Source organism: Parasteatoda tepidariorum, chromosome 1 (assembly GCF_982258835.1).
Source record: "Parasteatoda tepidariorum strain Cologne lab strain chromosome 1, Ptep-v5.0, whole genome shotgun sequence".
Lineage (NCBI taxonomy): Eukaryota > Metazoa > Arthropoda > Arachnida > Araneae > Theridiidae > Parasteatoda > Parasteatoda tepidariorum.
In genome coordinates this window covers 32,809,390-32,822,340 of record NC_141755.1, presented here as the reverse complement: position 1 = coordinate 32,822,340, position 12,951 = coordinate 32,809,390, and the positions used below count along the sequence as shown (strand labels likewise).

The 12,951-nt window shown below is 25.7% G+C and overlaps 1 protein-coding gene across 4 annotated transcripts in view; it reads right to left on the bottom strand.

Moving 5' to 3' along the window:
• LOC107441687 (very long chain fatty acid elongase 7) overlaps positions 1 to 12,951 on the bottom strand; it is a 120,456-nt gene that overhangs the window by 21,269 nt on the left and 86,236 nt on the right. Inside the window, exon 1 of one of the 4 annotated variants that reach the window (XM_043048015.3) lies at positions 12,159 to 12,326. The exons of the other annotated variants lie outside the window; for them this stretch is intronic. The gene's annotated coding sequence lies outside the window, so the exon portion shown is untranslated. Of the gene's footprint in view, positions 1 to 12,158; positions 12,327 to 12,951 lie in introns of those variants that run through there. 4 annotated transcript variants of the gene reach the window in all.

The following is a 12,951-nucleotide window of genomic DNA, read 5'->3' as shown; positions in this document are numbered from 1 at the left end:
AATCATTATCAAAGCACTTTGGTAATAATGACAGAGCCTTTTGGTGTTTCCATAGAACCGGAAACGTGTTAAATTTCACCAAATTCTGATAGTTTTCACCACATCCGTATTAAGCTAGATCAAGTATTTGTATAAATGCATTAAATATTTCATTATTCTGTGTAGTTCATATGAAATTCTTAATACTTAATAAAAAAAATATAATTAGCCCGAGATCATACAAAAAAGAAATTCTTTTGTTGAAGTGTGTTTAAAAATAGACAGTTATTTAAGTAACTGAATTCTTGTTTCATCTTGTGCAGAAAAACACATAAATTAATTAAATTTTACTCAGAGCTGATCAAATCTAATAATTAAAGTACTTTGAAGAAATTTTTTGCTGAAGTGTCGTTAAAAGCAGACTGTTATTTAAGTAACTAAATTCTTGTTTCATCTTGTGCAGAAAAACACACAAATTAATTAAATTTTAATTAGAGCGGATCAAATCTAATAATTACAGTACTTTTAAGAAATTTTATATTAACACTTAAAGCATAAATTCTTTGAAACAAGATTTACTGTATAATGTAAAAACTCTCAAATATTCATTAAAACGAACGTGAATGACATTCTACAAGGTTAATTACTCATTAAAGCTCACTTTTTTTATGAGTGTGTGTTTTTCTTCAGTTAGTCGATTCAAATCGATTGCGGGAAAAGTCGAGAAATTACAAAGGAAAATTGCATCGTTTTTTTATTTTATTTTTTACTTTCTCAGTTAGTACAAAAACATAGTCTCAGTTAAAGATGAAAAAAACTACAACATAACATTAATTTTTCACATTATATTACTTATTATTCTTAAAAATATTAACATGCATACCTTTATTATACGAACAGTGCAAAAAATTGCAATAAAAAATTGCAACTATTAAATTTTTAAAAAAAACATTCCTACGACAGCCTGTGGTGAGAGGGGGTCACGGAAATTAAGGCTTATCAATTTGTGGCATATTGCATGATTGCTAAGCATTGCTGCCATCATGCAATTAAGCTTCAAGCCGCTAATGGGGATCTAATTCCATTTCTTCAAAATAACAGTTCAATGCCTCGATTACTGCGCCATTGCTACTCATATCTATTCATTTCAAATAAACAAAATTAATTTTTAAAAGAAAATTCGTTAATTTTTTTATTTAATGAAATAGCTTAAAATCATAAGTATCCTCCGTGAATTACGGTACATGGATCAGTTTATCAAGTCACTTGACTTACGCACTCGCAAGAAGAGGTCGATCAGTTTTTCCAGTGTTACAGACGGACTACGTGGAAGAAATGAGAAGATTGCAGTATTTTATTTTTAAAAAAAGCGAAAGAAAGGAAGAGGTGGAAAAAAATTTTTATCCACGAAACAACGCGATTCATCATTAAAATCACGAAGCAACTGTGACCCCCTTCGTATTGACAACAATGACAATACCTCTCTGTAAAAATTTTTCATTCTGAAATTACTATGAATCAGTTTTTTTTTCCAATTAACCGTTTAATTTACGTTTAGAAACATTTCTTCACCTGCACGATTTTGAAACCGTTTACAACTGATACGGTTAAAAAACCGTTTATTCAAAACTATATGGTTCTGCAAACATATACAATTAACCTGGTTCTAAAACCGTAAAATTGAAGTTTGTTAGGAAACGGGCATTTGTGTTAGATTGCAGTTGAGATGCCATGATTTGTCAAATGAACCGTCTCAAATGAAACGTCGATTCGTGAAATGAAGTGTCTTAATTAGTTTATTTGTTGGTGCCATAAATCGCAAGAGAAAGTAGGTATTAAACTGTTTTGTGTTTAGAAGCTCTGTGGTGCTTAATGCAAAAGTGAGAATTACATATTCGTATTGTCCAAGATCACCAATTGGGGAGTGCAGAACACTGAAACTTTTCATGTGATGAAGGAATGGAAGAAATTTTTTGATGTCAGCGCCGGGATTCGAGCCCTCGTTCAGCCGGTGATGACATAGCTCTCGGATACCATTACGTACCCAGCTGCAAGGAACTAAGTGGCTTCAGAAGTTGGTACGGCTAAAATTTTGGTTGTTTAACCGTATTAGGTTAAAATAGTCAATAAGCAATTTTTTTACAATTAACAGTTAGAATACCATCTTTTTCATGGTTATTTGAATTATCTTTTTATGAAGTTATTTACAACAAACAAAGGGAAATAATGAATTTGCTTTAATATAAATTTTATAGATCTGTAAGTTGTTCTAAATTTCATAACAAGTTTATCATTTAGAATAAAATTAAAGATATTCTAGGTTTTTTTTTGTCATTATTAAAGGTTTTGGGAAAAACCTAAAACGTCTCCAATTAAAGCTAATGTTTAATAATGTAGTTTTCATGATAATCCAATAGCTATTATATCACTAACTCAGTTTTCCTATTATTTATTAGTTCAATCACCTAATCAAACACTCATTAAAGATGAGGTAAATTAAATAACAATTTATGACGTAAATTCTTTGTTTACATTTTATAAAAATATTTAAAAGTTCAATCAAATAATACCCATTTTGAATAGTTAATGATTAATATGCAAGAAATAATGTATTTATTAAGATGTATTTCATTGAATTCAATATTTATTGTTTTTTTAATGATTAAACTATTGTGTTTCAAATTGACTTTTCAAATACGTAATGTGTTTATGTATTGGTAAAATAAACGTAGAAAAATATTAGTAATAATACTGCTGTTTTTCACAATTATTTTTAATTTATTAATATTAATAAAATTTTACTTACTTCTATGCTTTTATTTTAAGCATAGAATAGTATTTTTAGTACTTTGAATAAAAATTTGAAAACATAGAAAAATAAAATGTGCATTTTCAGAGCTTCATTCTTTCACGATTTCATTCATTCCTTATTTATTTACTTATTTATTTATTTTAAGTATTGCAACAAAGAAATGCATTACTATCTGAAATTTAAATAAAATAATTATTATTATAATTTTTTTTCATCGTTTCAAAATCACACAAAAAACATATATATTATAAAACCAAAAAGCTTTCTTAACCAACCCTTTTGGTTTTCTCATACGGCCAGAAACAAGGTAGATTTTACCATACTCCAGCAGTTTTGACCATATTTTGGAAGTTAAGTTCATACTTTTTTTTTAAGTGAACGATATTTTTTTAATAACGTGATAAAAAATATAGTGGGGATACTAGATTGTAAGTTTGCAATGTTGATTTTAGATTTGAAATTATGTATTTAAATACGTTTGTGAAATACTAAATAATTTTCATTAGCCGAGTATTATATAAATTTGCACAAGCTTCAGTGTACATTTTACTGTCGAATTTAATTAAAACTAATTGACTTTAATTTGAACTTCCTTATGAAATGACTTTTCAATGTAGTTCGATTTGTCACTTTCTTAAAAGATGTTATAACTCTCCGTGCCTTTTGGTCGAAATTTTTTCTAAAAATAAAATCAAGCAAGTAGATTTTTTAAAATTTATTTAACTTAACTGAAGAGGATTCTCGGTTCCCTTTAAGTTAAACTTTTTTTGACGAATTTATGGACGAATCAGTTAGGCTAACTTTGTTTCCTCAACTAAATGGGGTAGATAAAATCACTAACATGGGAAAATACAGTCCACTATTTAAAGGTTAAAGTTTTTAAGAACAGTACTTAAAATTATAATAGTGAATTCATCACAAGGAAGCTTAGTTACTTTGTCCTCTGAATCAATGTGAAAATCAATAAAAACATCAGGGCCCGTGCTAAGCATTCGCCACCTTGACATTCACCACCACTGATAAAATCGTAAATTTGGCGAATAAAATTGTGTTTTGGCAAAAATATTGACGAATGATATTTTCCACTGGAAAGAAAATACATATAAGAAATTTTGAAGATTTGCACTTGGCGAAAACTTTCGAAAATTGACGAATAGTTTTGATATTTGGCTAATTAACTGGCTAATAATTTGAAATCCTTAGGGTGGGCCCTGAATATGTTACATGGATGAATAACCCTAGAAGAAAGCAATATGAGAAACTCAAGAACAACAGAGAAAAACATATAAAAAAATGAAATAATGAGACACGTGTTTGCTTTTATTATAACTATTTTGTCAAACGTTCTAAAAAATTTAATGGAAAACAGAATACGTAATCAAAACAAGTTTTCACAAACAAACGAAGTTTCATTTCAAAATATAACGCAATATATTTAATGATATTTTTGTGAAGGGTGGAGAATTTAGAGTCGCTAATTGATCGTTCAAAATATTGTTCGAAAAGTGTTTCCTTTTACAGGTCATTATACGCCTGCCTTCTGTATTTTTGTGTAAAAGTAGAGCTTTTTTATTTAAAAAATAAATATTGGCATGGCATTTATTTATTTTTATCATCTGTCCATCTCCTATCAAATTAAGCTTATGTGTATCGGAAATTTTTTAACTTAATTCATAATTTTTTAATTTAGTATTGAAGACCTTATTCAAATAGCTTCAGTTTCTTTCTTCGATTTTATATTAGAACTAGAACTCCTCCAATTTATTTCTATTGTCAGTATAAGGAACTAAATAAAAAAATACACCCAGTAGACTTTAAAGTTCTTTTAAAACGTACAAAGATGGGGTGAAATATTATATTGAAAATATTTTGATTTTGCTTATAGAGTTGAAAAGTCATGTTAGTAAGTATTGAAAATGTCGAACAACGTTTCATTATAGCGATAAATTTTTTTATCTTAAAAAATATTATTTATAATTTGTTCGATGAAAAACGGCTTAAATTTATCAAAGATATTAAATAATTATATTGAATATTTAGAAATTTTAAAAGTATTGAGTTTTTAAATTCAGAATCGTTAAACTCTAAAGCACAGAAAATTAATTCTATAATTGATAAAAATATTTCTGTTGCATTTAATAACATTTTAAAAAAACCACAAAAATAACAAAGCCTTTTTCCTCTATATCATTAATAAGTTATATCTTTTTTAACAAATAATAATATTAGTAAATTTAAGTGGGTAAACAAATTAACTTACTCTGTGGTAATAATATTTTTGATAAAAAAATCAGAATTTCGGTTAATAAAACCAAAATATACGATATTTAAACCGATTATTTCGTAATTTTTCCGTTTTATGGTAACAGTTTGACAGAAATTCTGGTTTTCAAAATTACAGTCCTTATTACCACCAATTTAGTAAAAAATACAAAACTGAAATATAAATTTAAACAAATAATTAGTTTTTTTGCCATACTCTAAGGTATGATGATAAAATTACAGAATTATGCACTATTTATCAAATTTTATCACATATTACAAAATTAATATTTCATTCTTAATTTTACAAAAATCTTTACCAAAGAGCTTAAGTAAAAATTTAGTAAAAATTTTGATGTTTTCATAGAGACAAAAAGACGGTAAATTTAGCTATATTCTGAGAGTTTTTACCTTTTTATTTTACTACAGAAACGGTAAATTTTTGTAATCGAAGCAATTATTACTCTTTTAGAAAATTGTCGTAATATATAATGAAACAGAATGTACATTTTTTAATATAATGGCGAAAACGATCGATTTTCTAATCAAAGTAAAGCATTTAAAATCAAATAAGGAAAAGAATGTTTTTGTCAACTCAGCTAGTAAATGTGCAAGGTTAAACTACAATGTACCAACCTAAAAATTACGATCGTTGCAAACGCATTATAGATCCAAAAAAACTATTTTTTCATTAACTTAATGCATTCGCAATTTTAATATCCAATATATCGACCCGAACATTAACATCGTAAAATACACTGTAAAAAATCCCGCTTCAAATTACCGTAAAAAGCATTCTGATTGAACCTCCCTAAAACTCCTTTTACCGTAAAATCTAATGCGTAATTTTTACAAAAATATTTATTTAACTACAGTGATTTTAAAGTACATATTATTTTTTAAAAAATTACGGTATTCAGACATTTTGTACCTTGAACCCTGAGTGCCGTAATTTGTAATTTGTAATAACCCATTTTACCGTAATTTGAATCGGAATATTTTACAGTGTAGTGTTGATTTCAGGGTAAAAACTGTTAAAAAATATCATTAATTAAACATATAAGTCGCATCGAAGATCCACATATCTAATGCGTTGTATGAATATATAATGTGAAGATTTAATATTCAAATATTTCACTTGATTGTTTTGAAATGTATAATGAAAACAATAGAAGTTTTTGGTATTTTTTCCCTGAAAACTTAGACGTCAAAATCTTTTAATCGAAGCTACAATCGATTATTTTAAATACATTTAAATAATCTCTAAGATAAAAATACATCCCTTCATCCTTTTAGAAAAAATGAATTGTTGTTCAAAATAAATTGTTGTTTAAAATATATTGTTTCACCAGGAAAAAATACACTATTTCTTTTTTTTAAAAAAACAAGGAAAAATGAGCCGCTTACTTCAAAATTTAATCAACTTCATAAGACAAAAATAGTGGAAAATGCTATAATGCTCCATTTATGTAAATGAACTTTTTTAATTAAATAAAATTTTTAATAATATTTTTCCATTGAGAGATGTTGTTCTACGTTATTTGTGAGATTTATTAGAAATGGAAAAATCTACAATTAAACCAAATATTTTGACTTTTTTTCAGTAGAAAATAGTCAACTTACTTCAAACAACTCCATAAAACAAAAATAGTGGAAAATGCCATAATGTATACATTTAATGAAATAAATTTTTTTAATTATATAAATGCAGATGCTCCGGTTAGGTGGTCAACTGACCACGAAACCCCCAATGTTTAGTTCCTATGCATGCTTGGTACTCATTTGTCGACCCACTGACGGGATGAAAGTCTGAATCAACCTTGCCCAACCGAGGATCGAATCCAGGACCTGTGGCACTGGAGTGCAAAGTGCTACCACTCAGCCACCGGGAGTTTGAGTTTTGAATATACCAGACTTTTTTAATTATATAAACTTTTTAATAATATTTTCCATTGAGAGATGTTGTTCTTTGTTATTTGTGAGATTTGTTAGAAATAGAAAAATCTACATCTAAATATTTTGACTTTTTTTCAGTAGGAGAAAAAGGAGAAAAAATTAATGAAATTTACATACATACATATATATATATATATATATATATATATATATATATATATATATATATATATATATATATATATATATATATATATATATATATATATATATATAATATATATATATATATATATATATATATATATATATATATATATATATATATATATATATATATATATATATATGTTATATATATATATATATGTTATGATTTTGCTGCTCGCTTTATAGTCCCCCCTTTTTAATGTTTTTTCTTTTTATTTTATGATCTGTTTTTACATGTTATTTTTACTTTTTATGATCTTTTTTTATGTAGTTATTTTATAAAAAAAATTTTTTGAGTGCTCCTCACACTATTGTATTAATAAATTTTGCTTTGTCTTTATTGATACAATATCAGAAAGCACTCTGTCTTGCGGATATAATCGTGTGGGCTGAAGAAAAGATTATATCTTTTTTTTCCGGCTTTTTTTCCGGTTTTTTTATTAACAATTCATTTTTTTTAAATAAAATGTTGTTTGTTATTTTTTTTTACTTATTATTTCTCACCCCCTTTTTTTCATATGTCTATTATTTTTCTTTGTTTTATTCTTCATTTTGAACTTATATATATATATATATATATATATATATATATATATATATATATTATTCAAAGAGCTAAATAATATTTATTTAGCTCTTTGAGAAGAAAAGTATTGGTTCCTTGTAATTTTTAGAAAATCTCATTTACAAATCTTTTAATTGATCACTTTTTGTTGTTTTTCGTTATAGTTAACATAGTATTTCTTGTTTACTAGATTAATTCATTAAATTATGTTATTATTACTTTTATTAAATTATGATTATTTTGATCAATAATATTTATTAATCAGTAAGTGTTTTCAAGAGTTTTTTTTTTGTCGAGTAAATTAAATGTCTGGCAATGAAACCTGACCAACAAACAAACCTGTGGGATATTTAGGAGATTTTTTAGGTAATTGAGTTGTCGGGCAACCGAGTATCGAGCAGGTGTATCAAAGCATAAAATAAAAAAAAATATTTTGCATTTTTACATAAATCAAAGAGTTTTATGATTGTGTTCAAATATTTTCGATCTGCTAAATGACTTTAAAAGTAATATAATTTTGAGGTATTAACATTAAGTTAAGTAGGTAGGAAGGTACTTTATTTACTTCGCTCTAGAGCAGCACAATTGGTTATTGGCGACAGTCTGGGAAGCATCCCTGAGAATGATCTGAAGACGTGCTATCACAATTCTGATCCTCAGCAGAGGGTATAACTCCCTTGCTTTGGTAGCCCGACGACCCGCTTAAGAGACTGAGTCCTTTACTGTAAAACAGTTTAAAGAGAACCGATACCGTGCACCCTCAGTCCCTACGCAGGCTGATCAAAGTGGTCACCCATCAGCTTACTGGGAATTGTGTCTTTACGATCAAGGAGCTTAACGTTTATTTCTTAATTAATTCTAAATCAATTTCTGTTGCTTGCAATTTAATTTGAAATTTAAGAAACAATTAATTTTTGTTAATTGAAAACTAGTTTTAGATGTCACATCAAACATTTCAGAACTGGTAGAATAAAAAAAAAGCATAAGTAGGCTAATGTTTTAATTAAAATTGTAAGGTGCAAAATTTTTATCTTTTTTACCAAGTCTAATCAAGGCCTTGTTTTCTGGGGAAAGGGGAAATTTCATTTTAAAGAAAACAAATGATTCACAATTCTTTATTGAAACAAATGACTCACAAAAGTGCCTAACTATCACTGAACTGAAATGCTTTTAGTTAATTCTACATCAATTTCCGTTGCTTACAATTTTCTAAACAATGGCTCTTTTAACCCTTTATCACACGTATTTTTTTAAGCAGATTTTTCATACTTTTTACATTTATTTTTATTAATTTATGTCAAAATAAGTGAAAAATATTATATTTAGCATTTTAATAATTTATGGATATGAAGCACCGGTATGAAACACCGGTGCTTTTTTCTTCGTTAAAGGTTGAATCTTCCTAACATAGGTCACTCCTAAACAATAGCTTTTCAAATTTGCGCTTATTTGTTATTTAGATCTAAGCTAAACAATTATTCATCATTAAATTACTTTAATTTATGAAATGAATATTATGAAATGAACATTTTTGAATATGAATGGAAAAAAATTTCAGACTACTGTTCTTGAATTTTATATTTTAGTGCAAATATAATTCGGATAATCTAAACAAATTTTTAGTAACTATTGGACTGTTTTTTATAATGAAAAAATACCAAAATATATTTATTCAGGTTTTTTAAAGGGAAACCAGTGTCTCATCTGCATCAAATGGTTAATTTTGAATTTCGAATTTTTTTTTCTTCACCGAGTATTCTATTTTAGAATTGTTACATTTTAAAATATCAGTTATATCATGTTATTTTTTTCGTTTCCTTTTAATCGGATTTCTTTTTCAGGAAATACTTAAATTAAAAAGTTAAAACAAGCTAACTAAATATGAACAAGCATTACTTCAGAGAGCAACTTCTATCAGAAAATAAATATAAAGATTTTTACAATTTTTTATATATAACTGATTTTTTTTATATTCCGGTTTAATAAATTTTACAAAAAACATGCTTTGTTGGGCATAATATATATTAACTATTTCAGATCATGTTTTAAACTTAATACTTCAAATCGTCTTTAAGAATCAAATAAACATTTTAACAAAAATAATTTAATTTTCTTAAAAAATTAAGATTTATGACTTTTTACTATAAACACTATTCATTTATTATTTACCATTATTTATTATTGATTTGGTTATTATTTCCAGTTTTAATTTCTCTAAATAATTCTGAAACTAACCATTGGTTATCAATGATTTGTAATGAATATTTTTTTTATAAATTTAATTATTTACTCTTTAACATAAATCTTAAATTTGTTCTAGTCAAAAACAAGTTCAATTAATAAAAAATAAAAAAAAATTATTAAAAAAAGAACAAGATTTTAAGTTTAAAATGAAATTAAAAAGATATTCAAATTTAAAATGTGTTTTTTGTTTAAAAAGTTGAAAATGTCTTAAAAAAACTAATTAAATATATATCTAAATAAATAAATAACTTAATTATAAGTTTAAATTTTTAATTTTAATTAAATTAAGTATTTTAAAAATTGCAATTACTAATAATAGTTTTACTAATAATGAAATAAACTTCACTCTTAAAATTTAAATCTATTTTTTTTAAAATTTAATTATTATTTCCTTTTGACTAACTTATTTAAGTATTTATTTCTTTAGCAATTATTCTTCCCACATACACTATATATAAACAAAATTATGTTTAAAGATTTCAACTTTAACTTCAACTTTATTTATTTTAAAATTTTCAAATTATAAAATTTTCAATTTATTTCGACCATAAATTTAGATTAGTTCTACTCTGCAAGTAAAAAAATTTTAACGCTCCCTTAAAAAAAGTGATTAAAAACATTCATATAAAGTTTTTCAATATTTTTTATGTTTTTGTCATAATGAACTTCGATAACAATGCCTTTAAATTATTGAAAATACACCTAATCACCAATGTTGAAAACGTTTCTCAATAATTTTGATTAAATAAAGGAGAATAGCGCCCACGTTTAGAATCTAGGGCTTAGACTAAGAAAAGATCGTCCAAGGTTTTATATATATATATTCAAATATAACAATAACAGAATTTCCATTTATTTAGTATTCAGTGTTTAGATAGATGACAGAAGAGAGATTTTTTTTTTGGTATTTAGATAGAAGAAGAATAGCTTTTGAGGGAAAATTTAATTTTTAAACGTTCTCTTTCTTTTTCCTATTTTTTATTCGATGAGAAAATTATTTTTCGAAATAATTTTCTCAATTTCCTTAAAATATCACTTAAGATTTTTTTTTGCTGTGATTTTAAACTTAGTATGTGTTTCGCATAACAAACTATTTATTTTTCAATTATAAATTCCTCTTTATCCATCATCATGATAAAATTCTTTTTTTTTTTCATCATGATAATATTTCATTGCATTTTTAAATTAATTTTAAATTAAAAAAAACTTTTAAAGCTCTATAAATATCAGTTTAAAGAAATAAAACATTTTTGAAAGTTTGCTTGTTTCTCTATAAGTGACATAAACAAAATAATATATAGCTATTATTTTTCAGCAAATTGGTATGATATTTTTCAAAAATTACTTAATTATAGGATTAAATATTTCAGTAGAATATTTATTTAATGAATATTAACATTAGCATAAATTCTATTTTATTAGCATAAATTCTATTAATTACGTATTTTGGGCTATTGTTCATGAGGTTATGAACAAACAAGTTTTTCTTTAATAATTAATTAAAAAATAAATAATTTAAACTACCACATTGTAAAAAATCCGGGTCAAATTACGGTAAAAAGTACCGGTAATCAGGGTGAGGTACTTTTTACCCTAAAATTCATTTTTACCGGAACATGTTACAGAATATGGTATAACGTTGCTTTTACAGTAATTACCGTAAAATCACTGGCTCACTCTAATTAAATAAATATTTCTGTAAAACTTAAGCTGTAACAATTTACGGAAAAAATTGGATTTTATGGATGATTCACTCATAGTGCCGGTACTGAATACCGTAATTTGATCTGGAATTTTTAACAGTATATTATGAAAAAAAAATGACTGAAAGGAATCAAACCAAAATCGTAGGCATTTAATTCATAGGATTAGCCATAAAAGGCTTTCGAATTTATACAATATATTTTTTTTAAAAAAAAGATGTTAATAAAAACAATGTAAAGTTTTGATTTTTTACACAAAATACTAAAAAAGTAATTTAATTTATTTCCAAAAATATTCAAAATGGTATAACAGGAATTACGTAAATCAAACAACTAGTTCGGGAATTAGAAAATTATATAATTAAAAATGTGTATAATTAAAAAATATAAAAAATTTTAAGAATGAATTTTAAATTTCCAATTCGAAAACGTGTCTTTTATAGTTATTTTCGAATATAATGTATACTTGAAGTAAATGTATACTTACAGTTACATGAACTTATGGCTATACCTTGTCACACAATGTTTTGCTGTTGAATATATTTTTTACAAAAATAATTATATTCGTATATGTAAACGTGGATGAATACCACGATCAGACATCTAATAACAGCCACTAAGAGTTATACTTTCTAGAGAAACACTGTGTTTCCTCATTGCAAATCAGTGATTTCGAGCAATAAGAAGTAAGTAAGGAAACTTATTAATAAATTAGATGAGAAGCAATAATATCATTAATGGTTCAACTAATAGCTTCTTTAAAGGAAGGTTAGTTTGAGAGAGTTTTGATACAAACATTTTTATACATTTATGTACATACTTTATGCAGTATTATTCACTTGGAAAAATGATCATAAGGCGTGGAATCGTAGGTTTTTTTAAATTGCTATTAAACAGGTATGGAACAGAAAATTTGAAAATTTTAAACGGAACTAAGCATTTGGTCTAGATTTAAGTGTGGTTTTTTTTTGTAATCTTTATTAATTCTTTAAATGTATCACTTTAAGTACATATGTCTAGGGGAAAAACAATTAGGATACAAATTCGTTTTATAGTTTATGTGATATTCTTCAGAATAGAATAGAACTATAAGGCTCTTCCATTGCTCACTGACGCTCTCCAAATTCAAGAACTGCTTTAGCAGTTCTTTGGGTGGGTTCTTGAGAACTTCTTTCGCAGTTTCTCGCTTAACTCGCTAACTTCTCTGCAATAATTTTCATTCTAAAATTACGGTAAATTAACCGGAAGAAGTCTGTCCCTCCAATTAATTACGACCAAAT